General features: G+C 46.0%; 1 protein-coding gene across 3 annotated transcripts in view; it reads right to left on the bottom strand.

Annotated features, from left to right (window-relative positions):
* Nucleotides 1-26367, bottom strand: part of STK39 (serine/threonine kinase 39) — a 279398-nt gene that overhangs the window by 230105 nt on the left and 22926 nt on the right. Inside the window, exon 1 of one of the 3 annotated variants that reach the window (XM_053665141.1) lies at nt 17660-17728. The exons of the other annotated variants lie outside the window; for them this stretch is intronic. The gene's annotated coding sequence lies outside the window, so the exon portion shown is untranslated. Of the gene's footprint in view, nt 1-17659; nt 17729-26367 lie in introns of those variants that run through there. 3 annotated transcript variants of the gene reach the window in all.

Consider the following 26367-nt stretch of genomic DNA (forward strand, 5'->3'; position numbering starts at 1 on the left):
GACCATCCTATTCTGATTTGGGGGGACCCAGCCGTTGAGAGCCTGGTCCCAGGGATTGGCTCTGCATCACCTGTTAAAGAAGAGACGACCTTCTTTAACAAAACCGGGCAGAATGAGTCATTCCTCTCCGCTCCCATTCACGACCACCTCATCGTAGCACTACCTGCCGGCGGAGCAGTCTCCTTCAGCCTCCTTACTTCTGGAAGCAGCCCTCTGACGGAGGCCCCTGCCTGGAATGCAGGAGGCCCTGGGCAAAAGTGCTTGCTAAGTGAGTGAAACTCCTAGTAACCCATCCCTGGGGAGGCCACCTGTGGACAAGGGAGGTGAAGCTGTGCTCACCGCCAGGTGTGCTCACAGGAGAGCTCGCCCTGGCAGAGGCTCTATAACCTCGACACGAAGAAGAGGAGCACTTTTTTCAATATGCTTGGTGCACGTGGCAGCTACCTTTGAGAATGAACCTAGAAAGGCCATCCGTCATCTGCCTGGAGGCTGTTCTGACCTGCAACACACCCCTTTCAGTTCTGGACTCAGAGTCACAGGAAAGCTCTCACTGAAGAACAATGTTCCACCAGAATGAGCTAGAAACCTCACTTAAAAAAAAACAAAAAACAAACACTGAACCCCCTGGCTAATGCTCGGCATGTAGAAGCCATCCAAAACGAGGCAGGCTAAAGCAAAGTAGGACTTTCTTTTTTTTTTTTTTAAGATTTTATTTATTTATCTTTAGAGGGGAAGGGACAGAGAGAGGGAGAGAAACATCAATGTACGGTTGCCTTTTGTGCGTCCCCTGCTGGGAACTGGCCTGCAGGGAACCAGCCTGCAACCCTGGTATGTGCCCTGACTGGGAATCGAACCGCGATTGTCTGGTTCACAGGCCCGCGCTCAATCCACTGAGCTACACCAGCCAGGGCCAAAGTAGAACTTTCTATAATTCTGCTTGGGTATAAAGAGGTGATATAAACCACCTAACAACATGAGGAGGTGGCAGACAGGAGCCTATGACAGCCCTCAAAATCCACCTCAGGAAACACGGCATCCCGCCCTAGACTGCAGGAGGGACGCATTCCTACAGAGCAATCTGGGTTTCATACTCAGTTAAAGGTCACACTGAAGTCCTTGTGCCCTGCAGACTCAAAGCCCCATGATCTGGCAAGACTGAAAACCTTCCTGTTCTGCTCTGAGGGGGTAGCAGCAACTCCAGGCAAAACCCACTCATTTTACTGATTAAATCGGCCAAACAGGAGCCAACATTCCACAAAGGAATGTCCACTGCTATGCACACAGATAAACTGATACACCCCACTGGCAAAGGCCAAAAGACACAAGTGTCCTGGTTCTAATGTGGTAGTGTTGGTGGTCTCCAATTTCTTACCGCTCCAACCTAAAGCCACGTGGAAATGGGAAGGGCTCTAAATGCAAAAAGAAGAGCCAGTATCTGCTTTGACATCAGTGCCACTTGCCCCTTATCATCTACGTGAATGTTGCCTTTGTATGAAGAAGAAGAAGGTACCCCTCCGAGTGGGCAGCAGCAACGGGGGAGTGCAAGGCCCGCCGAGAGGACAGTGCACAACTGGGGGGGAGCTCCCTTCTCTAGCTTAACTGCACCAGCGCTTGCTGGGCTGGACCAGAGTCAGATGTTCAGCCTCCAGGGGCAATGTATGACCTCGGTGGCCTTCGGTCAAAGATTAGCATATCCATAGCCCCCATTCTATAAAAAAGTACAATAAGTCAAGTTTGTTTCTAAGCCCCAAGATAATCCCACACTCAAGAAACAGCCCCGTGAGATGACCCTGGGTCATCACAGGTTTTCTCAAAGCCTCGGAGACTGGGTAACTACACCAGAAACGCCTAAGAAGTATGTTTATAAAGCTGATCCTTGAGCGCATATCCAATGTACTGAATCACAATGATTACAACTGGAGGCCTGGAATCTGCATTTTTAATAAGTTTCTCCAGCAATTTCCCTGTCCTCTTGGGAACCGTGGGTCCAGAATAGCCGCTTCTCTCCCCTCATCCCCTGCCAGGACTCCAGGAGACCAGGTCAGGAGACAACTGGGAAAAAGAGGTACACTAGGTACTGTGACAAATATTATTTAATATAAAGAATTGGCCCCGTAGGTGTTAGAGACCTGAAAAGACTGAGTGATACAGACCAGAGGAGCTTTGGGAAGTGGCTGCCACCCCCAGGGCTGGAGAAATCTAAGAGGGGGTCTGGGGTTATGAGAACCTAACAGTTTTGAGGAGACCCACAAAGGTAGGACCCAGATCCCAGAGCGCAGGTGCTGACCCTCAGGATCTGAGGAAGGGCTGTCAGTGAGAGTCCACATGGGGCCGAGCAAAAGACCCCCCCTGGAAGGAGCCGACACGAACACTACACCAACAGGATGAAGCGAGTTCCTGCTCCCTCCTCAGCTTCCCAGAATCCCCCTTGAAATCCCTATGAGAAGGATTTGACAGGAAAATAGCAGGCAGAGAAGAAATGTGCTTTGCCCACTACCAGTCCAACACACAGGCCAGTCCAGAAAGGTCTACCTAAGGCTTCAAGACCACCACCTGAGCGGGAGCCCAGGGAGCACGACAGCGTCAGTTCCGAGGAGCGGTCGGGCCGATTCCAGCCTCCGCCTAACAGAGGCCAAGCTGCTCCTTCCCCCACTTCTCCTTTCACTCTGTTTTCGAGCACAGTTCCTAATATGACCCTTTTTAATACCTAACACTCCCGAAAGCTTCACTCTGTACTTCCAAACCCAGCCCAGCCCACGCTACTTCCTCTTGGTCGTGTAGTGTTGAATGGGTGAGAGCCTGGGCCAGACGGCCTTGCCCCCTGTGACCTTGGGCGAGCTGCTTGCCAGTTGGTGCCTCAGTTTCATCAATTATGAAAAGGGAATGACAACAGCACCTCCCTCACAGGACGGCTATCAATATTAAATGAGCTAATACACACAAACCTAAGAATATAAATGAACATACCTGGCACGGGAGTGTTGAAGTTTATTTTGACTGTTAACATTATAAACAATATGATTATCCTAGACACCCAGATGGACTCTAGGTCTACTACTGCTTCTGAAAAAATGCCTTTTTGCCCCCTCCCCCCAATGGAGTTCCAGTCCCTGCCAGCTTCTAGTTAACTCAATGAACCCTGCTTCAGGTAGCCAGCACTGACAACTAACTTCTGTACCACGTGATTGGATGTACAGAAAATTGTGGAGGAAGATGATGCAGTGTCGCGGAGCCCCATCTCCGGTAATCAACTATCCTTGGCTACCACATCCATGAAGTAGCAAATACCTACAAAGTTTCTCCTAGCTCAAGGACAGAAGGAAAAACACCCTTCCCTTTCATGCCACCCACCCCTCCCTACCTCTCCCTCTGATTTCATTTTACTCAATCAAATTCCGGTTTTATCTTGTCTCCCTAGCAACCTGAGGCTCTACCCCAAGTTGAAACCACACAACAGGAAGTGAAGGAACACCTACAGCCTAGAGCTCTTCCCTCCCCACCCTTGATGCACTCTCACCCAGAAACAGGGGGACGATGCCACATTCTGAAAGGACGGCAGAAACCCCCGTGAAGGGCCCCCACCCTGTGGGTCCTCCTAATAGAAGCCACCAGCGAAATTCCACATTACCACCAGTGGGAGGCTGGCAGGACACCCGGAGAACTCTCCCTCTCATAGCCTTGGATCCGGGGCCAAAGTGCTAGAAATGGAAGATGTGCAGAGAGCACAGCAGGTCACCCCATGGAAAATGTAGATGCTGATTTAGTACGTTTGGGCGGGGTCTGAGATTCCACGTTGGCACAGGCTCCCGGGGGATCTGATGCACCTGGCCCATGGACCCCTACAGCAGACAGGATACAGCTGACACAAATCACCCGAAAGTTTCCTGGTGCCCACCTCCTAACAAAGGAGAAGAAGGTTTAGAAACTTCCTGCCCAACTCCTAGGCCCCTGGGGCCGACTGGGGAGGGAATGCGAACCTGGGAAAGCAGATGCCTGGGGAACTGGGGATGAGAGGCACCGGCCTGGGGATGGCGCCCCTGGGCTCCCAGGAGTCCAAAAGGAGCAAATTCCTCTCCAGGGAGGCACGCTGCAGGGTTTCATGTGCACTTAGGCCTTCAGAAATGAAGATTCGACACCCTTCCCACTGTAAGGGTACTATCCCACTGCTTGGCTGTTTTCAGAAATTCACTGCAAATGAAAGACAAGGACAACTACACTTTCCTGCCTCAATGGATGAGGTGCAATTAAACTTCAGAGTTACTTTCAGCAACTATGGTTGAAATTTAGTTGGGCTTCAGTTATCTAGAAATTGATTTTATTAACCCAGAAAACATAATTTCTTGGCTATTGTGAGTATATAAGGGCACACAGTAAACAAAGTGAAACAGCCAGACGGGTTGTGCTTTTAATTCAACGCCTGCTGGCCCCAGGCACAGCCGCACAGAATAACCAAGCTTCCTCGCAGCGATGCCATGTCTAATGCAACACAGACCGGTGACCTGGTACAACATTTCCAGGAACAGAGTCATTACAAGTATTGTCTTTTTTAATTAAATCTACTTCCTTACAGCATGAAGTCTCGATATCTGTGACCATATCACTAATGGGAAGCAGATGTGTATCCTACGGAGAGCTGATTAGGGCGGCATAAGCTTAAATATGACATAGTCACCCATTTATTACCTTTTTTTGTTTTGATAGCTAGGCTGATTGTACTGGTAAGTACTTGCTAAATTGATCTTTTAACAAATAAACTTGTTTACTTATTTTGGGTGTCATTTTCTCAATAAATAATAGTATTTAGTTTTATGTCTTTACTGTCAAGTTTTTGGTCAACTAATTTGTCCACCTTGAACTCTAAGCTCTCAGAAGGTGGTTAGTTACCTACACCCTTGATCTGCCCTGCTCGCTGGTAAGGTGACTCCTCCTGCCCGTAATGTAAAGAAAACCTGGTGGTGAGCGTGGCCGAGCCCTCAGGACTGGGCTCTGGGCTGCGGACTACTAGCAACAGTACGTGGACCAAAATCCTGAAAAAGCCCAAGTTTCAGATTCGATCTCATCATGTGTCAGTGAGCTTCCCCTTGTCCCTTCAGCCCCCCCAGCCCCCATAAGGAGCACAAAATGGATAGACAGGTGTAACAACGCCACCGCACTAACGGGGCTGGGGTGGGCAGGAGCGGCCGGAGCACAGGACCCACCAGAGCTACCATGTACGTATAACGACTGTAACAATCGATGCCTTCCACGCACAAAGGAGAACAGCACCTTGGAGTTGGGAAGAACTTCAACTGACAGCTCATACCACCATGTAGTGACAGAGAAGACGTACTTGTTACTCATTTAGCAGATTGTACTGAGCTTCTGGAATATGCCAGGCACTACTCAAGGTGCCGGAAAAAAGGGCCTGCCCCCATGTGGTTTATATTTTAATAGGAGGGAGGAGGAAGCAGATTTCTTTTAATAAAAAATAAGATCCTTTCATTTAGTGATCAGCGCCACGACCAAAATAGAGCTAAGTAAGACACGCTGTCGATCAGTGGGGAGGGCACAGGGCCCGTGACGGGACAGGAAACCTCTCTGAGGTGTCACATCTGGGCTGAGGAGAGGCAGCCGCCCGGCCCATGGAGGAAGCATTCCGAGGGGAGGGGCGACACATATAAAGGCCCTTTCCCCAAAAAATTATCTGGGGAGGGGACACATTTAGGTGCTAAAACGAAATACGTGATCATCTCTGATACAATGGTCTCTGCATTTTATAATAAACAGTCCTTCCCAAAACTCTGCCACCGGAGCTGCTCCATCCACCAGACTATATTCTCTTTGCTCCAGATGACAATGTCAAACACTTGGGCTCCCGTGCATTTATTCGGTCAGCCTCCGAGGTGTAAAGGAATGAGTTTGGAGAGCTTCGGGGACAGAGACAAGGGCAGCACGGGCACAGCTTGTTGACGGAGAGGGCTGGAGGAAAACTGACGGCCAGGCAGGTGGAAAGGGGACTGCACACATGGAGGGAGCTCTGGAGACCAAAATAAGTGCTCTGGAGAATTTTGCAAAGAAGAACTATGTGACCTGGCTCTCGTTTTACAAAGCTCACTCTGGCCGCTCTGCAGCAGTAAGGCTGCAGGTGGGGCAAGCGCAGGAGCAGCGCGCTGGGTCAGGGAGTTGCTGTCCATGTCCAGGCACGATGTCCGGACGGCCGGGGCTGGGGGCACTGAGTGGAGAAGGAGAAAAGTGGCTGAACCGGGGGTATTTTTGGAGGTAGAGCCATAGGTTTTGCTGACGGAAAATATCCGGGCAGGAGGGAGGAAATCATTTAGGTACTAAAACAAAATACGTGATTACCTCCACTACAATCATTACCTGGTTGTATAACGAACAGTCCTCCCCAGAACTCTGCCACCAGCACCGGTCTACCACCGGAATATATCCTTATCTCTGCAGATGACAGTTTCAAAGGCTCGGGCCCCCGTGCCCTGTTGGATCCAACTCCAGCATCAAGGACAAGGAAGGGTGAGGATGCAGGGGAAGGAGATGTGCAGACCTCCTCACCGCCCTCTCCCACCTGCGAAGTGAGGATGGGCAGGCAGGAGGGGATGTGTTTGCATGTATCCGAGAGACAGTCTGGGGAAAAACGAGTCGTTCGCTCATCTCTTTCGAAGGAGTATTTGGTGTGCACTGCCTCCCATGGAGAAACATTTCATAGAAACAAATGAAGAAATACAAGTATTTGATATTTAAAGGTATTTTTCCATCCTACTATTTGACTCTTGGAGGCTTCAAAGAAGTAATTAACCAGTCAAATGAAACTTTTTCCCTCCCTTCCTCAAAATTAAACCATACTAAATAACAATGACAAAGAGTGTTTTAAATAAGTTTTGAAAAATTCCATTACCCAAACACAACTATTTTCAGGGTAGCATATTACATTCTAATCCTTACTCACGCACAGACGCACGCATAACTTACATACACTCACATATAATTACGACTCTCAATTCTGCTAGTTGCATTGTGAATTAGTTGTACACATTTTTCATGTTTCTAAAATATGTTTGTACTAGTTGCCACACAACATCCCAACTCGTTACTGTACCTTAAATTATTGCCTTTAACGCTAAAATTGGGCATTTGACTCCTCCTTTCTCTCAGTTTTGTATAACAATTTTAAAGGGATAACCCACCTTTGGTGCAATAAAAGCTAAAACCATGTCAAATGCATAAGTGTTGAGGCTCTTGTAAAGTCACCATATTTCTAATTCATTAAATCACTTATAAAATCATTTGTCTGTCAGTGATTTGCCAAGCCAAGTGAGTAAAAAGAAATGCATCAACTGCATTCCAGGATCATGCACCAAGGATACCAGGATAACTCACAAAGCACAACACAAAATCAGCTGAACCTACACCAGTAAGTGTGAGCGCTTTTTTTACAGGAGTGAGTGGACTATGGACTCAGATGGGAGGTCACATTCTCTGCACCAGAGACCGTAATTTCACCAGAGACTTAGCCTTCGCCAGGTGGCTAAGTACTCTTAAGAGTCCTCAGATGAAACACTGCAAAGGACAACTCTTTGAATGGGTTAAGAATAGTACTACACTAAAACAGGTTACTATATTTAAACGTGTGGGTAATTCAGACATGTAAACAACGTCCAGATGCCTGTTATATATGGACGGATTACTGTACTGTGTTCTAAAGGTGCCCTTCCTTTGAGGCTCCCTAACTCCTCAACGCATGTCTAACATCATGTCACATACTCATGCCATCGCCAGGGTCCCAGCTGTCTGTCCTCCACATTCTCACCATGGCACCGTATTCCAGGCAATGCTAAAAGTAGCAGAGAGGCAGGGGAACTGCAGGGCTTTAGCCCTGCAGGGCTTCAGGAAATGTTTAAAAGAAGAATCCCATGTCCTTTGATACCCTGATACCCAAAGGGGTTTACTGTTCAGCAGATATGAAGCTGGCTCCACTGAGCTCTGTTCTCAGCTTTAACAGGAGGCCAGGAAAGTGTGCAAAGACACTCTCGAGCTTTGGAGACCGAAATGGGTCACCTCTCCCATGTTTTTGTTCACTGTCCTTGGCTTCTGAGACCACCACTTCAGGAGAGCGTGTGAAGGAGAAGACTCGGCGGCTGTTTGCAGTACAGATCCGATCTCATCAAGTGACAGCCTGTTCTCCGTCCTGGAAAACTGAGGGAGTTTTTCAAACTGCACCATGTTTTGAAGCCACTAGTGGAGACAGGCCACTTTAAGACATTCTGTGATGATTCCCTTGAGAAAGGGAAATGGTAACCCTGGATTTTCATATCCCATCAGTGCAGACTTCCACACCTTCCATGGCTTACACTGGACAAAGACGCCAAAGGACGTCCCAAGTCTTAGGCAACTGGTATTCAGCCCTATCAAATAGTCCTTGGGATAATTAAGCTGTCAGCAGGGCCTTGGAAAGGTTTGGCTATAAGAGTATCTGGATGTCATATTATGTTTCACGATAGTATCTGACCTGCATTACAATTCCTCACATTCTCCGGCCAGAACCCAGATGACCAGAGAGGGCCAGCAAAAAATGTTTATTTTCCACTCACCTTCATTTTTCTCTTGAACTTTAACATTTCCATGCTTTTTTCATCTGTCTCTCAAAGACTACACACCAAATTATTTAAGAAGTGAGAAAGGTTATGACTAACTAGACAAAAAAAATCCATAGAAATAGTAAATGCAATTTCGCTAGTCTTAGAAATCAGCACATTGTAAACCTACAAGAAACATGCACACCCAACTACCATTTCACCTCACTCTCAACTCTAAACCAAATGTATTCAAAAAAGAACACCTCTAACTGAAACTGGAATGAAAAACGATTCAGCCCAGCTCATTCTGCCTTTCTCATTTTCACTACTGTTTAACCATTAAACGTTCATCTTTTATATGTATGCCACTTTATAAATAATTTTGTGTCCTCTGCTGGGTTTCTTTATGACGAAGCCCACAGACATGTCCCCCTGCCCTGGGCTGAGAGACCCAATGACACCAAACAGAACGGTCACACTCCCTGTCAGGCTCAGGCTCAGGTAACAAACATCTTACGTGTGCGACTGAAAAACTGCAGCCAAGGACAACCTGACTCTTTGATGTGTATCCTCTTCATGGGAGATTCACACTCACAACTGCAAGCTCATTAAATCCAACAGACAGGCCTTTCAAGGGAATTCTTAGAGGGAAAAAAAAAATCTGACGAGGAGTTAAAACTCTTAAAGGCACACATCCTATATGGTTCACATTTTCCGGCTACATTCCCCAGTTGACTTTTAATTCCTACCTCACACTTTCATTTATTAAATAAATGATGGACATTCCTTCCGAGGTTTTCTTTTTAAATATTTTGGATTCAAGTCCCCCACTGCAGAGGCCAAACCCTGGCTGGCAGCAGGGCTGGCCTGGAAGGAAAGGGCGGGTGCAAGCCTCCTGCAGCTGAAGATCCATCTCTCCGAGAAGACTGCGCGCAGACCCAGCCAGGCCGCCCAGGAGCAGCACTAAAACACGTCTCTGGGCCGGCCTGCATTGTTCAGTCGGTCCTTACGTCACGAAATTACAGACCTGCGTTTCAGGTGTTAGCAAGCTCTGGTCATCACGGGTCCACTCGCTGAGCCAGCCTCCCACCCCTCAAACCTCAACTGCAAACAGAAACTCTTTAAAATATGGATTCAGTCAACATTCTAGGTTGCCAGGCACAATTCGATGGGAGCAAAGATGAACAAGACATACATAATTTGCAAGTGGATGGAAGAGAGTCACTCCCAGCCCATTCTTAAAGGAATGCAAGCTGGAGCTGGGACCTAGCCCTGCCCCAAAGCTTTCCAAAAACCCCCACTGAGGATCCACTCGGTCTCCGCCCAACCTCCCCCGTCCCCACCCCAAATCACAATTCCATCAGCCAATGAACAAGGAGATTTTCCCAGCCTGGGTTTAGGAGCTGGTTCCCAAAAAACTTGGGACTCTAAGTCAAAGTAATGCTCAAGGAGACCATCCAATAAAAAGATATCTCTAGTTGTCATTAAAAACAAGAACAAAGAACTGTTTTGTCCTTCTTGAAATAGATCTAAAACATTATTCTCTGTCAAAAGTCCCAGAAAAACAGAAAAACAACTAGCCAGAGATGAGGCTTCCTGAGAAGGCGGAGCCTCCTCCTCCTCCAACCGAAATCGTGAGCACAGTCAATTAAAACGCCAGGTGTCTGCTTACTTGATTATCACTAAGTGCTAGTGATTATCATTACAGGCACAGTCCAATTCACTTACACTCCCAACAACACCACAAAGTATTTTATCCCCATTTCAGGCCTCAGGAAACTGAGGCCTAAGATCATTTTTCATTCAGATGCAGGTGTCTCTGATGTGGACGTGACTCCCTCTACTAAGCCGAAGAAGTAACCAACTGTTTATCTAGACAGCAGCCAATCAATGTTTCTGTCTCATATCGACGTTTCTCTTCCTTTCTCCCTCCCTTCTCCTCTCTCTAAAATCATAAATAAATTTCAAAAAAATAAGAAAAAAAGGAAAGCGGCTCTAAGTGAATACATTTTTAAAGTTAACCAAGATCAGCTTTGGAGAACATGATAATATGCAGAAGATGGTGAGCACACATTTTCACCCCCACTTCAGGCCAACTGACTGAAGCATAAGGGATTTAGGTTAGGTGTGCAGATGAACTTCCTGACAGGGAACAGGGTAATACTGGCATGGAGGCTATATAATATTATGGATGGAAAGATTTCCAAAAAATGTACCTTTATATCTAGGGCAAGATTTCTCAATGTTGACAGTAATGACTGGTTGGGCCAGGTAATTCTTTCTTGTGGGAGCCTGACCTGTATTGTAGGAAGCTTAACAGCATTCCTGGCAGGTAACATTCCCGCACCACCCCCCCAGGTGTAACAATCAAAGGTGCCTCTGGACACTGACAAATGTCCCAGAGAGTAGAGGGAGAAGGGGTCAAAATCTCCCCCAGGTGAGAACCACAGCTCTGAGTTACAGGGGGGATCTGTCTGAAAAAGGGAAGGGGGAGGAGGCGTGGTGGGGGAGAAACCAGATGTCCAACCCAAACGTCAAGGTCCTGGCCAGCCCCGTCCTCGAGACCCGAAACTGCCTGAGGGAAAAATCGAGGCATGTGAGTATCCCCCAAACTGCAGGATCTGCCTGCGATGGCCAACAACAGACTGCCCTCGGGAAAACCACAAAAAAGCAGCGATGGAGACCAAAGAAGGGGAGAGGCCTCGCTTTGCCCAGGGGATCTGGTTAAGGAAAGCCAGGGCTCCACAGACCCCGGTTCCTAGCGGGGGATTCTAGTCGAGGCCGAGTTTATGAGAAAGCACATGTCAGAGCTGTCACCAATGTCAGAGTTAAAGCTTCTCATCACTTTAAATGATGCTGACGTGACACGCAGATTGAACACCCCAGAACGTGAACCGTGAGAAAGAAGAGGGGGAAGAAACACAGGGCCTGCACTCTCTGGGGGGCCTCCAGGCACTTGAAAGCACAAGAAAAGGTTGTACAACTTGGAGAACTGATGTGTGTTCCTGAAACACTTGTGAAAGGTACCACAGGCTCACAGAGAAGACCTACGGGGATTAGGAGGGTTTAACGGGGGGCAGGCTCCTTGTCAGTCAGCACGTAAGTGCCTAAGCACGCAAGGTGCTGTGCTGGGAACTTGACACAAAGCCAGGTCCCAGCACCTGGCCTTCACCCCTTAATGCAACTTTGAAGAAGTCACTGGAGAGTTTTCTGTGCCTCTAAGGTCATCCTGTGCTGACACCTCAACTTTCCACCTCCACCACCAAAATATGAAAGAACCTGTCACTCAAACAGAAAGGCCAGGTAAACTGGAGGAAAATTTGTCTGCAGCAGAGAGAAGTTACAGAGCAGAGCAACAGTGCCTCATCCTCCCACCCAGGGAAGCATAGAAAAGAAGCAGTGGGGTGGGGGGTGCGGGGCACAGGGTCCTGGGTCCACAGGGCAGTGGGATCAGCCGCCTCACCTGCAAACTGGTGGAAACCAGGCTGAGGTGCTCTTCCCACCAAGTCAGTCCACTTCGCCATTCAGCAAGCACCAGGGTTTCTAACAGTGTTGAGAATGACCGGGGGAAAAGTACTAACCCCTCTAAAGATTTTCCTTGTCCCCATGCAGGAGTGTGAATTAGCATAAAAGCAGAGGAGAGAGAAGGAAGGGCATTCTTCCTGGTTCTTTATGTGCCTCCTCAGATGCTAAGGATGCCCACTCCGCTCCGGGCAAATTTTATATCCCTGGGTGTCCTTTCTCACTCACTACACCCAATGAAACTCTCCTGGAAAGCTTTGCAGGCTTTCTTTTGTGTGTACTCAGAGAACACAAATCCTCCTGAATACGGGTGTAAGCCAAACGCAATTATGAATGTAAACTACCTTGGTTAAAAGCAATATGCCACCCTAGAATTTACTTAGAAATGCAGGGAAAAAGCAGTAAGATAGACTGATGAGTGGACAAAGGGGGTGGGTAGAATATCAGTGATAGACTGTAAATTTCTTCCAACTTTGCTGCATGTTTGAAAATTATTCATAAGGAAATAATTGAAATTAATTTTTAAATAACCCTGTTCTCACCTTCAAATAATATATAATGACAAGGAAAAAATTAATAATATGTTTAATAGAAGTAACAGGTTATAAAGTATTACTAATACAACATAACGCCAATTTTGTGAACACAGAGTAAACACTAAAACACTGTTTTCTCCTCCGGAGAAGGGGTGATGGGCGACTTTGTCCTTCTCTGTGCTTTCCTACATTTTCCCACTTTTCCTCAATGAACGTGCGCTGTTTTGCAATGAAAAAATTACTTGATTATAACATTAAAGTTTAAGAAAACAAATTCTCCACAGCCAAATCTAAATTATTTACTGTTGAGAATTATATGGACTATAATGAGTTTTACTGCAGTGGGTTTTTTAAATATATAGGCTCAACTCCCTCAGCACATTTTTGAAGCAGCAGCTCAGCCGAAGATGATGCTATAAGCCCTACTCTTGACAATTAAGGCAAGAAAAACAAATTCATATGTTTTAGCAGTCAGTTCCTGTTAAGCAGATTTTCAAGCCAAAGCCTTCAATTCATATAGTTCTACCAGCCCCATTACATCCCCATTATATATATCAACAATTCATAGCCCAACCCCTGACAGCAATGTCCTCAACGAGGCCTTCTGTGGTCTTGCAAAGACCATCGGCAGGTCTACACGTGTTTCTCTGTCCAGTGCGCAGAGCACAATTCCTACCTCTGAGCATGAGCAAAGAGATTCCCCTGATGAATCGTGTTGTAGCAGACATGAGATCAAGATGCCTGGTTTCCGGGGTGAACAAATCCTAAGATCTGACTGTAAAATGCGAGCGCTTGTCTCAGCGTCCTAAGGTGTCTGTACATTCTCTCACATCTTATCATGTTATAGGTGCCCAACATCGCACTCGCCTCTGGGAGAGAATAAAGGCATGAAACCACAAAGGTTTTTTCACGGATATCTTGGAGGATCGATCCAGTGTTCAAAGATGGTTGGTGATCAGTCAGAGGTGGGTATTGAGGGAAAGAGGCCTCACCCATCATCTCCACGCTTCCTATGATGTCCTTGGGCAGAGAGGCAAGATGCCCTTCCAAAGGAAAGTAAACCAGCTCCGTTAACACAAGTTGGGTCCAAAATACCAGCATAACTCCAGGTAAACCCACCGGCTTTATGACACTCCAACTTCAGGAGAGATTTATTTAGTAGCCCTCTTTTGCTTTACCAGATACAATCTCCCATATGCAGAACCAGTCAGAAATGAACTGTAAACTACAGTTCTGTAGCTCTTGCAAGCTACAGAACACAGAGAAATGAAAGCTACTTTCTCAGCTGTATAAATGACCACAGTCGTATTAAGTTCTCCCTGAGTACTCATTAACTGCTACTCCACGATAGCAATAGTCTTTTACATCATTTGCCTGATTTTCATTATTTCTTTTCATTTTCCTTCTTTTTTGTATGGAAGTTTCAATTACATAAAGAGTGAGAATCATACATACATTCTAACCAGGGAAGTAACTCAGTATTATTTCAAGAGCGGTTATATTTCCCAATTTATGAGAATTCACCCAAATAGAAAGACAGTTTTATAAATATGAGGTCTGTCTGGAAAAATTCCAACCATTGTTAATATAATGAGGATGGTTTGGGCAACAGTGACATAACCTGGCAGCCAAGGAAAGTGGACCGGAACACACATGTGTGAACAATGACGACTTCACGGCACTAGTTGGTCGGTGAGGCAGCAGACTCCAGTTGAGTGAGCACGTGCACTTGTGTGACCGTCACATTCAAAATGACTGAGCAAGTAGAACAGCAAATCTGCATCAGCTTGTGCATGAAGCTCGAACATTCCTCTGTGGAAACTATTGGGATGATTCAGAAGGCTGCAGCTATGGGCAACTGTTCATTAGCAGCTTCATCACAACAACACGCCTGCTCATGCATCACATCTTATGCAGAGATTTTTTGCGAAACATCAAATCACCCAGGTGACTCAGCTTCACTACAGCCCAGATTTCCACCGCCCAGAAGCAGAAATCACTCTCTGACTTCTGGCTCTTCCCAAAACTGAAATCATCTTTGAAAGGGAAGAGATTTCAGACCATTGATGAGATTCAGGAAAATACGATGGGGAAGCTGATGGCAATGGGGAAAACTGTGTGAGGTCTTAAGGTGCCTCCTTTGAAGAAGACTGAGGCATCACTGTCCTATGTACAATGTTTCTTGTATCTTGTGCCTTCTGCAATAAATGTCATTTTTCATGTTACGTGGCTGGATACTTCCTGGACAGGCCTCATATATTAGCGCCCTCTCCCCTTATATCTCATTTTCACGAACTTTAACCTTTAACTGAACACCTACTACTTGCCCACACAATGCAGCAGACATAGCAATGAGTGAAGGATACATACCCACTGTCCTGTGGGATGTTAAGTCTCAGTGCAAAAAGGGTAACACAAAATGTCAACAAAGATCTACAGAGCTTTGGCAGCTCAATGGAGTAAACCATATCTACTGTCTGTTGAAATAAAAATGTCCATGAAAAAATTATTTAACATGTGCCTTGAACTATGGGAAATGACACTAATCCTAACCATAGCTAACATTTATTGGGTAATTTAAATGTACCAGGTACTATGGCTTTTTGCATGCGTTCCTAACCACTAAAATCCCACGAGGCAGCTGTTTTATTTAGTCCCATATTACAGATAAAGACATTGAAACTCGGAGAGCGATTTGCCCCGGGTCAAATAGCTGGTCACAGGAATGGGGCCCAACTCCAGGTCTGCCTGCTGCCCAAGACCATGGAGGGAACAGTAAGAGGGAAGAGTCACTGAAAAGAAAGAACAGGGGTGGCCAAGGCAAGATCGGAGACGAAGAACCAGAGCAGCAGACACACACCCAGAGGAGTGCACCATCTGACCCAGGAGATCGCGTCTCTGCGGGTGTTGCGGGCAGAGTGGCAGAAGTAGTAGGGTTATGCATTCCGATGTCGGAGTCAGTTAACAAACACTCTTGGAAAAGAAGATCGTAGAAAGATAGCGTCCTCATAATGTTTAATATGCATAAGACTACATACAAACTCTCTTCCAATCCCATTGAGATTAATAATAATAACAATGATAATAATAAGCATTTTTACCAGATCACCACCTAGGCTCTGGCTAAAACAACCTGTTGCCATCAAGATTTAAGGATCTGTTAACCTACAAGTTCATACCACCCTAACACAATCGATCCACCATGTGCAAGTGTTCTTCTGGAGGCAGACAATGTCTACATAGAACTAAAATCAACAACAGGACCAAGAGAACCTGTCGGACTTTCCAGAAAGCACCAATAGTTACCCTTAACACTCTTCCATAGCACCACACTGCCTGGAGGGTGAAGAAAGCTTGGTGCAGAGGAACCATCATGGAATCCTCGGCCCTCTCTTCAGTGTCCACTTTCCCTCATAAATCCACTCCACCATTTCCTTTCCATAAATGACTTCTCTCACATCTTCATCTCTACTTCCCACCTCTTCTCTGATGCCCCAACCCTCAGTGAGACACACGTGGTAGACATTATCAGGGCTCACCAATTTCACGTCCTAGACACAAAAGCACTGCATTACCTTGCAAAAGACAGGGCCGTGTAAATGACTGGGCCAATGAAATGTGAGCACTGATGAGTGACTCTTCATCAGGGAGGCAGACAACTGCCTCCCCACCCCACCTCCCACAGCCGCAGCAATTAGACAACCAAGCCACAAGAAGGAAGCAGCCTGCATCACAGAGTTGCCGCAGGAAGGACAGCTGACCTGCAGCATCTCCCAGACTCACAGAGGACTCAGGGCAAGAAATACACTATTGTTGTGGTAGGTTTCTGTGATCTGAGGGCTGGCTGTTACCACACCAAAGCCTGGCCTCACCAAACACACAGAACAGGCCTGGTGGACATCCCAAGGGCACCGAAAATCCATCTAAAATCAAGTTCTCCACCTACTGCCGCCTAAATCTAGAAGCCTATGTACCTTCTCTCCTGGCTAACCCCGAGAGAATCATAGGGGTGCTGCCCCCTCCTTTGTATCCCCAGGCAGAGGTAGAGAAATTGCACAAAGTAGTTTGATACATCTTTATTGATGGTGAATTTTTCTTAAGAGAAAAAAAGCCAAATGAATTTTAATCACCAGAAAAACATTTAATTGGGAGAGAAAAGGCTCAATCATGAAGCTGAGTGTCTACTTGGACATATCACTTTGAGACTTCCGTGAGATACTAATGTACTTGAAACAATCTCAGTTCCCACCGAGGCTGCAAGGGCGTGCCAACTCTAAAGGCATCCAAACAGGTAAAATAGGCGTGTACTTACATTTTTTTTAAGGGTCATATCGCCACTACTCAGAACATACTGGAAACTGACACTCCTTAAAAATATCACCTGCAATTGTAAAAATTAAAAGCTAAAAGCCACAGAACTACAATGCAAATATCAAAGGTTTACTTCAAAAGTCATTTATCACCATTTCTCCCACTCCTTCCTGCAGGTTCAGAGAATAGCTATGAAAGAAAATATGTATATGTGGTTTCGTAAAAAAAAAACTCCAGCTTACAAGTGCTGCAAATTTCATCACCAGTTCTCAGCTCTTGCAAGCTACACAGAAACAGCAAGCCCCACGCTCCATTTGTTTGTCTACCAGTTAAGCAAACTGTTACATTTTGAATAAAGGATCTAAAATCCGCACTCGGTAAAATATTTAATCCTTTTGTTTGCTTTTTATCTCATCTACACAAAATGACATACAATTTAATTACTACTCCACTTGTCTTTCTCTGAAATAAAGCTCACCAACATTTCACACATGAACAACCATTACAGTTTAAAAAAGAAAGGGTAATGAATTAGCTCATTTTCTCTAGGTTCCTCCAAACATACAGAACAAACTGAAACTTCAGTTCCTCTCAAACCAATTTAAAAATCTTGCTCCTTTGATATTCTAGGGCAAAAGATTATGAGGTAGCTCTAAATCTAGACAATACGAAGGTTTCAACTTTGATTCACACCCAAAAAGAAAACCACGACAAACCCACCTGTTTCATCTCAAGAGCGTCTCCCCACGTGGCAGGGTTGCCCAACCTCCCCGCTCGAGAACAAGTGGCGGCACTGCCCTCAGATCCACTGTCCTTTATTCCAACCATGTGAGTCAAGAGGAAGCAGTACTGATTATTTACTGGCTAGCACACATCCATCAGGTACTTATCACATGTGTGCGACTGTTTATAGGGGTCATTTCTGTTCTACAGTTTACACAGAGTTCACCAACCCTGGGAACAACAAACAAGCCAGAAGGTTCTGCCTTCTCCACCACGCTTTGCACCTCTGACCGCTAAACCATTGAGTTCCTATGGTGTAAAGGAACCATAGGAACTGGTTTCCTGGTTAGTGGTAGGAAACACTTCTGTCTTAGAGCTCTCACTATATCTGTGTCCACCTTCCAATTTTGTTAATGTTTTTATTTTACTTAGTTGTAAGTAGAAGTGAACACGTGTGTACTTCGTAAAGTATCAGCATCCTGTCTCCTGCCTCCGAGGAGCTCATCTGTCTGATCACCTGCATTATCACTGCACTAGAGTGGAAGGGACCCTACCTGTGTAGCTGTGTGCAAACACCTCCTCCTTCCGCACAACACTTTTGTGAAAATATTCCTGCTCTTGGTTCTGAAAGTGAAATTCAGACACAAACAGTCATTGGGACCAGAGACTAAGAGAGGTCCTTGTAGAACACAGCCCTGCTCTATCACTGTCATTTAAAGTGCGCCCTGTTGTCATTCATTTGGGGCTCTATATAAAGAACAAGGCATTGCAGTTGAAACTAAAATCTGAGAGGAGGCCTGGCAGGTGTGGCTCAGTTGGTTGGAGTGCCGTCTTGTAATCAGAAAGGTTGCAGGTTCGATTCCTGGTCAGGGCACAAGCCTGGGCTGCAGGTCCAGTCCCCAGTCAGAGGTGAACGAGAGGCAACCGATCAATGTTTCTCTCTCAGATCGATGTTTCTCCCTCCCTCCCCTTCTCTCAAAAATCAATGAGCATGTCCTTGGGTGAGGATTAAAAAAAAAAATTCCAAGAGGAATCTGAATGGCACCTTAAAAAAGTATCACTTCAGTCTACAAGAACTCCCACTTCAGAAGAGGTGAAAAGAAAGAAGCTTGAATCCTGACCCGAAGACCACACACTTTGACTTTTATAGAGAAGCGCTTGGAAAAGATTACCTTAATCTTTGGCAAAGACCATCTTAATACCTTGTGCTTAGTAAACAGTCCAAACTAATACGTTCATTCAGTTAAGTGTTTGCACAGGGAAGTTACTGAAACTTACCGTTCTTGAGAATGTTTCCTCCTCACCTCACCTGCAGGAAAACTGCACCCGGTCCGCCCCCGCCTCCGTCTGAAATCAGCAAGGCCTCCAGAAAGAAGTCTTCTCTCCAGCCCACCTCTCCACCTCAACCTTGGCCCGTTCTCCTGACCCTGGGCCCTTGGGAATATCCCTCTGAGCCACCTGACATGTGGGGAACCCGAACCAAACATCTGAAGAGGGCTTACAGGTATGACTAAGAAACTGGTCAGAGCATGTTGACCAGTTATCTCGAAAGCACCAAGCTGCAAGAGAGCTCGCCCAAGTGCTGTGACTAATGTTAACCCACACATTTACAATTCCAAATGTGTTCACAGACTAAAACTGTAAACTTTAGTTAGCTAAAGCTCATCTTTCCAGACCTTTTTTAAACAGTAAGGTACAATGACAAGTTACACATGAAGACATTCTCCTTAGAACATTATCAAATCAGGACCAAGAAGGCTCACGTGCCCTCTGACCCTCGCCTCCCTCCTGGTGCCCCTGTACGTGTCCCCGTGCAGCCAGTCCTTTTTCTAGGCATTTATACACCTGTCTCCGAAACCACTCGAAACCTGAGAGTAGAGACTCCAGCACAGCCATTCTGAGGAAGAATCTCCCTGAATACTTAGTCAAAAGCACGTACCATTGTGAATGCAGGGAACGGCGCTTATTCTTGTATTATTATTTATGAATTATTGCATTATTTATTTGGTTCACAACCACAAACCTACATTTGCCCACCCTGTCTATATCCGCATGATCCACTTATCCTCTCCCAGACACAGGCCCCAGCGACTCCTCCCACGGACTGGAGGAAAACATAAGGAGATCCGTGGTGGGAACCAACGTGAGGTAAACACAGCCAGGTAAATTGATGGATCATAAGAACCTAGAGCTGAATTATAAAAGCAAGAAGCAGGAAGAGTTAAGGCACAAAACCATGTACGTCAATTTCACACATTACATAAATCCCCTCATCTGCTATAAGAAACACACATACATTACGTTTTCCTGTGAAATGCTGTAAATCACTGAAAACAGTTCCTATCACATTTTAAGCACTTAGTAAAGATTCACTATCGTTAATTAGATTAAAAGATGTGCACAATAAATATTGTGAGGCTTCTATTACAAAACTTCATTTACAGTACCATCCTTTCCCTAAAGGGCTTTCCTTTGCCCTATTTTTGAAAAATGGGAAGCTATGCTCAAGATACGTACCCTAGTTACTGCTGAGGGGAATTGTGTGTGTTTTAGCTTATTCTCCTTGCTCAGCCATATTTCTGTAGTGAACAAACATTACTTTAGCACTTTCTTTGGTCCTTAGTGTTCCTTTCACAATTCCTAATGTAAAAATACATAGTTTAATAAAAATAAAACTATACAATTCATGACCAGAAAGAAAAACCTCCCCAAAACCCATCGGTGGGGAGACACTTCAGTTATGGTACACACACGTGGCAGAATATTCTGTAGCCTCTTTTTGTCAGCGTGGGAAAGCCCATCTGCCACGTGAGGAAAACGCAAGCTCCGGAAGTGCACGTGCCCGAGCCCTGGGAGGGCTGTGGACCACGGTGGCCAGCAGCACGGTCTGCGGGGCCGGCCACCCACACTCACACCCTGTCTGCAGCTCAGACAGATCTCGGTGGCAGGAGATCGCCGAACCTCAGTCCCCATCGCCAAAGCAGGGTGCAGACAGTGCCCCCTCACGGGGCTGCCGCAAATAAACGTGGAAGGTGCAGGACAAGAGAAAACCGATGCATAAGGTCCACCAAAAAAGGTGTGCGTTTTATTTATGTCGATTTTTAAAACTTGATTTTAAAATACGCATACATGCACCAAAGGTCACATATTGTATAATTCCATTTATATGGAATATGCAGAATAGGTAAATTCTTAGGAACAGAAAGCGGACTGGCAGTTGCCAGAGGATGGAGAAAGGGAGACTAGAGAATAATTGCTGAGTGAGTCCTGAGTGTTGTCACGGAGCGATGGGGGCTCTGCAGCCACCCGGAGCTGGTGGCCGAGTAACATGGTGAACCGGCTCAACGCAACTGATTTCGGTCTGCTTAAGTAGGGCTAACTTTATGCTCTGCGAGAGTTACCTCAAGGAAAAAAAAATACATGCATGCAAAACAACAAAATGTTTGACAAGAATAAATACAAATGAAAGGGTAAGCATAAACATTCACAAAGGCTGAAAGGAGGAAAACGATGAGCAAGGGGAACACACGTAACTGAAAGCCAAAAGGTCGTGTGATGCAGCATAATTCTAAGAGCCCTGCCCAGGCAACTGATGACGGCGTGGGACACAAGACAGGTAGACCCTCTGCACCTGGGAGCCAAATGCTGCTGGGGTTTGCTGCCTTTTCTTTTTAAAGAAATGATACTCGCCTCTATTCTTTGCCATTTGCTGTTTCTACCCACTGAAAAATGAGGTCTGTCCAGAAGGTATCCAGCCCAATAATATGAAAAATAGTGAAGGTATCCAGCCCAATAATATGAAAAATAGTCATTTATTGAAGACGATACAAGAAATATTGTACAAAGGACAATGACACCTCAGTCCCCTTCAGAGTAGGCACGTTGGGACCTCACACAGTTCTCCCAGTCGCCATCATCTGCCACCCCTCTGCCCTGCCTTATTTTCCTGAATCTCATTGATAGTCTGAAACCTCTTCCTTTTCAAAGGTGATTTTAGTTTGGGGAGAAGCCAGAAGTCACAGGGCACCAAATGTGAGTTGTAAGGGGGCTGAGTCACCTGGGGGATTTGATGTTTTGCCAAAAAACTCTGTAAAATACATGATGCACGAGCAGGCATGTTGTCGTGATGAAGCTGCTAATCAACAGTTGCCCACAGCTGTGGCCTTCAGAATCATCCCAATAGTTTCCACAGAGGAATGTTCAATGCAAAATGTGATGCAGATTCACTGCTCTACTTGCTCAGCCACTTTGAATGTGATGGCCACACAGTCCACATGCTCACTCAATGGGGTCCACCACCCCCACTGACTAGCACAGTGAAGTCGTCATTGTTCACACATGCACGTCCCAGTCCACTCTCCTTGGCTGCCAGGTTACATCGATGTCACACAAACCGTTCTGGTTATATTAACAATCATTGGACTTTTTCCAGACAGACCTCATATAGCTTGGAACTCACTTCTTGTTAGTATGTAGCATATCTTTATAATTTTGAAGTTCTAGGCCACCACCATGATCCAACACGCTTTCAAGTTCCTTTACCTGATCATACGTAATATGCCAATTAAGAAAAGTTTCATAATGAAATATCAAATATGGTATGGAACTACCGATACTGAAATCAAACCTCATTCTGAAATAAGTTCAGTTCTTAGAGCTATTTTACATTCATCCCTCATAGCCACACCCCTCCCTCCACCACCACGGCTTCCAACAAACAGCTAAAAGACAAACAGTACGAAGCCCCCTCCAACTCCATACCTTCCAAACTGAAGTTGGTTTAATTTGATTTTACAGGGGCCGGGGGTGGGGTGGGGGAGGAGGTTAGCTGCATAGGAGTTCATTGTATGCTTCTCTCCTCCAAGCTGTCCCTCCCTGAAGCCCAGTGACCGCCTGGCATGGCTGCCTGGTATTAAGTTTAAAGGCCTGGAATTAGTTCAGAGGATACGCACAGTGTCAGTGCTAAGTCCATGAAGTTCGCCTGGGAGCTTCTGGCTCCTCCAACTGCCATGCCACAAACCCCAAACCCCAAACCCCAATGTGTCACCTGCTCAATTATAGTGTCTCTAATAGAGTTCTCTGGGATTTTGTTTTTATCAAAATAAACTAAAACGCTGCCCTTTTAAATAATTAGTCACGAATGTCAGTTGCCTCAAGGTGACACAGGAGAGACAAACTTGACATTTGTGAAAAAAACAGCAGCTGGAAAGAATCACTGCGGGGAAAACAGACACAGAAGGAAACATTCCCTTCTGGGCTTAGGAAAGACAAGCATTTCAGAAATCTAAAATAAGCCCTTTATCAGAGCTAGGGTAAAGGTCATCCCCGTGGAACTTGGGTGGAGGACAGAGCCACCTCTCAGATGCACGGCTCCCCACTCTCATAGGACCTGCCAGAGAAGAGGGTCTGTTCCTGTGCCAAGGGCAATCTGGCATCTCAAAGGGCTGGACAGTTATGCAATACAATTATTTTTTTTTGCATAGCATCCCTCCCACAGGGCATTCCAATAGTCTTAACAAAGGGAGTCATTCACAGACTTGATAAAAGCAAAGTAAGGAGAAACTTTGTAACAAGGAGCAAAGAAGGGAAATAAACAGTGAAGATATGGAAAGGGCTCCCAGGCACTTCCCTCCTAGGTTTTCACCTCCCCACCCAATCCCCACCCCACACTCAGGGCGCAGGCCGTCAGGAGCCAGGGGACCAAAGAAAGACGCAAGGGAGAAGTGACTAAAATCAGAGGATAGCAGAGGAAAGGCTTCCCGCCTCCCAGAGAAGGTACATCCCGGCTGCTGGCGAAGGGTAAAAGGATCTTCTGTCAAGCAACCCGGGACTGGTTTAGATGAATGTTTGTTTGTTTGTTTGATTTTCTTGAGGCCAGCTAGTTATGCTACTTGTTAAATAATAAACACAAGTCACAAAAAAAATTTTCCTAATTTATGACTTACCAGTTTAATTGATTTTGACAGCACAGAAGTGTGCCTGCACACAGACCCAAGTAGTGTTTGCTTGTTTAAAACTTTCCCTGGAATTCCTGCAAGCAGTCCTGGGTCGGGGAGGTCCAGAAGGGGATCAGTGTCATCCTGGGGGGAAGTCACCCCCCCAACAAAGTGGCGAATCCCCATTCTGTAGCTTGGACAAACCTTACAGAAATTCAAGTCTTTTGGCAAAGAAATGTCATTATCAGCCACCTTCAAAAGAAGACATTGATCCATGTGCTTTCGACCTTCTCCAGACAAAGCTGCTTCCCCAGGGCACCTCTCACCCAGAGATGACAAGGACGGGGCAACTCAGACCTCCCTAGGTCTCCACAGCCAGGTCTGTGTCAGGCGCTCCCCGGCCTGGTGACTGCCTGCACACCCACCCTTCTCAGTCCAGGGAAGTTGCCCCCGAGAGTGTCTGGGGACAATGTTCTTTAAAAAGCCAGCCCTGGTGCACAGCAGACATGCTGTGTTGGAGGAAGGAGATTTCTCTTAGGCCTGCTAGGGCTACAGTGCCACAGGACATTTCGTTCTAAATGTGAACAAACTACCAAGATCCAAATAAGTGAATGTGGGTTTCACTGCAGCTCTACCAGCATCTTCGAAAGCATCCCACCCTCCCAAGTTACCTAAGGAGAACATTAAAGGTGCTCAGAAAGTCAAGGTGTTGACTTAAGTCTTACAGGGAATGCATTCCATTGCAGATCTACCTGGTTCAATTTCCTACTGACCTTCATTAGCAGAGGAGATTCATATAAAAGATATATATATAGATATATATATGTGCGTGTGTGTATGTGTGCGTGTGTGTGTGTGTGTGTGTGTGTGTATCTCAAAGCCAGCCCTGGAAACTTGTGTGTTCTATACTAAAAAAAATAAAAACATAACTAGTTATTTCAAGGTCAAATTCATGTTAGCATCACGATTTAGACAAAAACAGTTTACTAGCAGCACATAAATTCCCCCAAGTTTGAAAATACTAGGATATACAAGAATCGCATAAACATCTTACAATACAGCGTCATCAGTAAGGAGGCAATAAATGGGAATTACGGGGATGACTCTTGATGATGGGAATGCTGAGGACCAAGGATTTGGACTAGGCCTGTGCTCTGCCCAACAGCGCTCTCTCTTCTGAATCGGAATCGTGGGCGCCGCTGCAGCCCTTCCCTGCAGGCCCACAGGGCAGCAGAGGCTTGTTTCGTTTTTTGCAGAGTTCAGTAGCCTGCCTTGGGTGTCCAAAGGAGGCACGTAACTTGTACAGAACCGCAAAAGCTGAGAAAATTCACAAAAGAATGTCTTGGGAAAACTCAGTTTCGCAATGTCTACATGTATCATCTCTTCCAGGAAGGAGACTGGACAAAGTCCTACCACGAAAAACAGTGCCCTTGCGGGCTCAGAAGCACCAGGCCATCCGCTCTCCCAGCCCCCACGTCAAATGCTCTACCACGGCAGGTTCATGAAGGCAAGGGCCACGTCCAGAACACAACCATCCTGAGAGAAACTCGTGAGCGTTACAGTGGAAAGGCTGAGACAAAATCAGTAAGGTGCCAGGTTTCTCAAAAGGCAGTTCCAAGCGCAGAGGGCAAAGGCAAGAGCACAATGTTTGTCCTGGGAGAAACGTAAGAGTAAAATAAATAAAAGCAGATTCCAAAAGGTCTACCAGGGAGCCCTGACTGGTGTTGCTCATGTGGTTGGACCTCCTCCTGCAAAGCAAGGGGTTGCTGGTTTGATTCCCAGCCAGGGCAAGTGCCTGAGTTATGGGTTCAGTCCCCAGTCGGGGAGCATATGAGAGGCAACCGATCGATGTTTCTCCCTCACATCCATGTTCCTCTCACTCTCTTTCTCCCTCCTTCTAAAAGTAAATTGATCAAATCTTAAATTTTTTTAAAATAAAAAGGTCTGCAAGGGAGATAAGAAAGCTGCAGAGACAGAGTCCAGAGAAACTGGAACAGTCAGCAGACTGATGTCCATGCAGCCGTGTTAAAGGACCAGCTCCCTCCGAGTGGGAAGACCCACCTAGAACGTTACTCAGGGTCTAAGACCCAGGGCAGACACGCTTCCTATTCTCAAGGAACTTAAAGGCTAGCCAGAGCAAATAAGCTTTATGCCTAAAATAGCCACATTATCCAACTACAGGTGGTTTCTCTAAGAACTGTATGAATCAAGAATTTGGGATGGGCATTTGGGTCGAACCTTGAAAGATTCATATAACATGTATTGGAAGATCAAAACAAAACAAAACAAAAAACGAGAGATGCTAGCACTCTGGAAAGTGGCCAAAGGAGCAACACAGGCAAAAAAAGGTTGGACTAGTCATTCATTTTCAGGAAGCAAGAAACAGTACTGATGAGGAATAAGGAAAGGTCGCTTTAGAAAGCAGACTGGAAACAAATCATGGATGAGCTTACGTAGTACATAAGAAAAGAAGATGACTCCTCAAACAGCAGATGAGCAAAGGCTGGAGTAGGAGGAGCAGAGAGACATGAGGGCAACCAGCGTCCTGCAAAGCTCACGGACGGCCCCATCTTCCAAATAAAACCCAGCATAGCAGCCGAAGTGTGGGGTGACTGCTGCTCTTCTCTGTTCCTTGTCCATTAAGTGCCATTCATTAAGGAGAGAAAAGATACCCAGCTGGACTAACAGACAAGCAATGACCCCAGGCACCTAGGAGGATAACACCAGTCACGGTGGAGCCCTGTTGCCTGAGCTGAGCAAAATCTCAAT

Source organism: Artibeus jamaicensis, unplaced genomic scaffold (genome assembly GCF_021234435.1).
Source record: "Artibeus jamaicensis isolate MK-2021 breed Jamaican fruit bat unplaced genomic scaffold, CSHL_Jam_final contig_391, whole genome shotgun sequence".
Taxonomy (NCBI): Eukaryota; Metazoa; Chordata; class Mammalia; order Chiroptera; family Phyllostomidae; genus Artibeus; species Artibeus jamaicensis.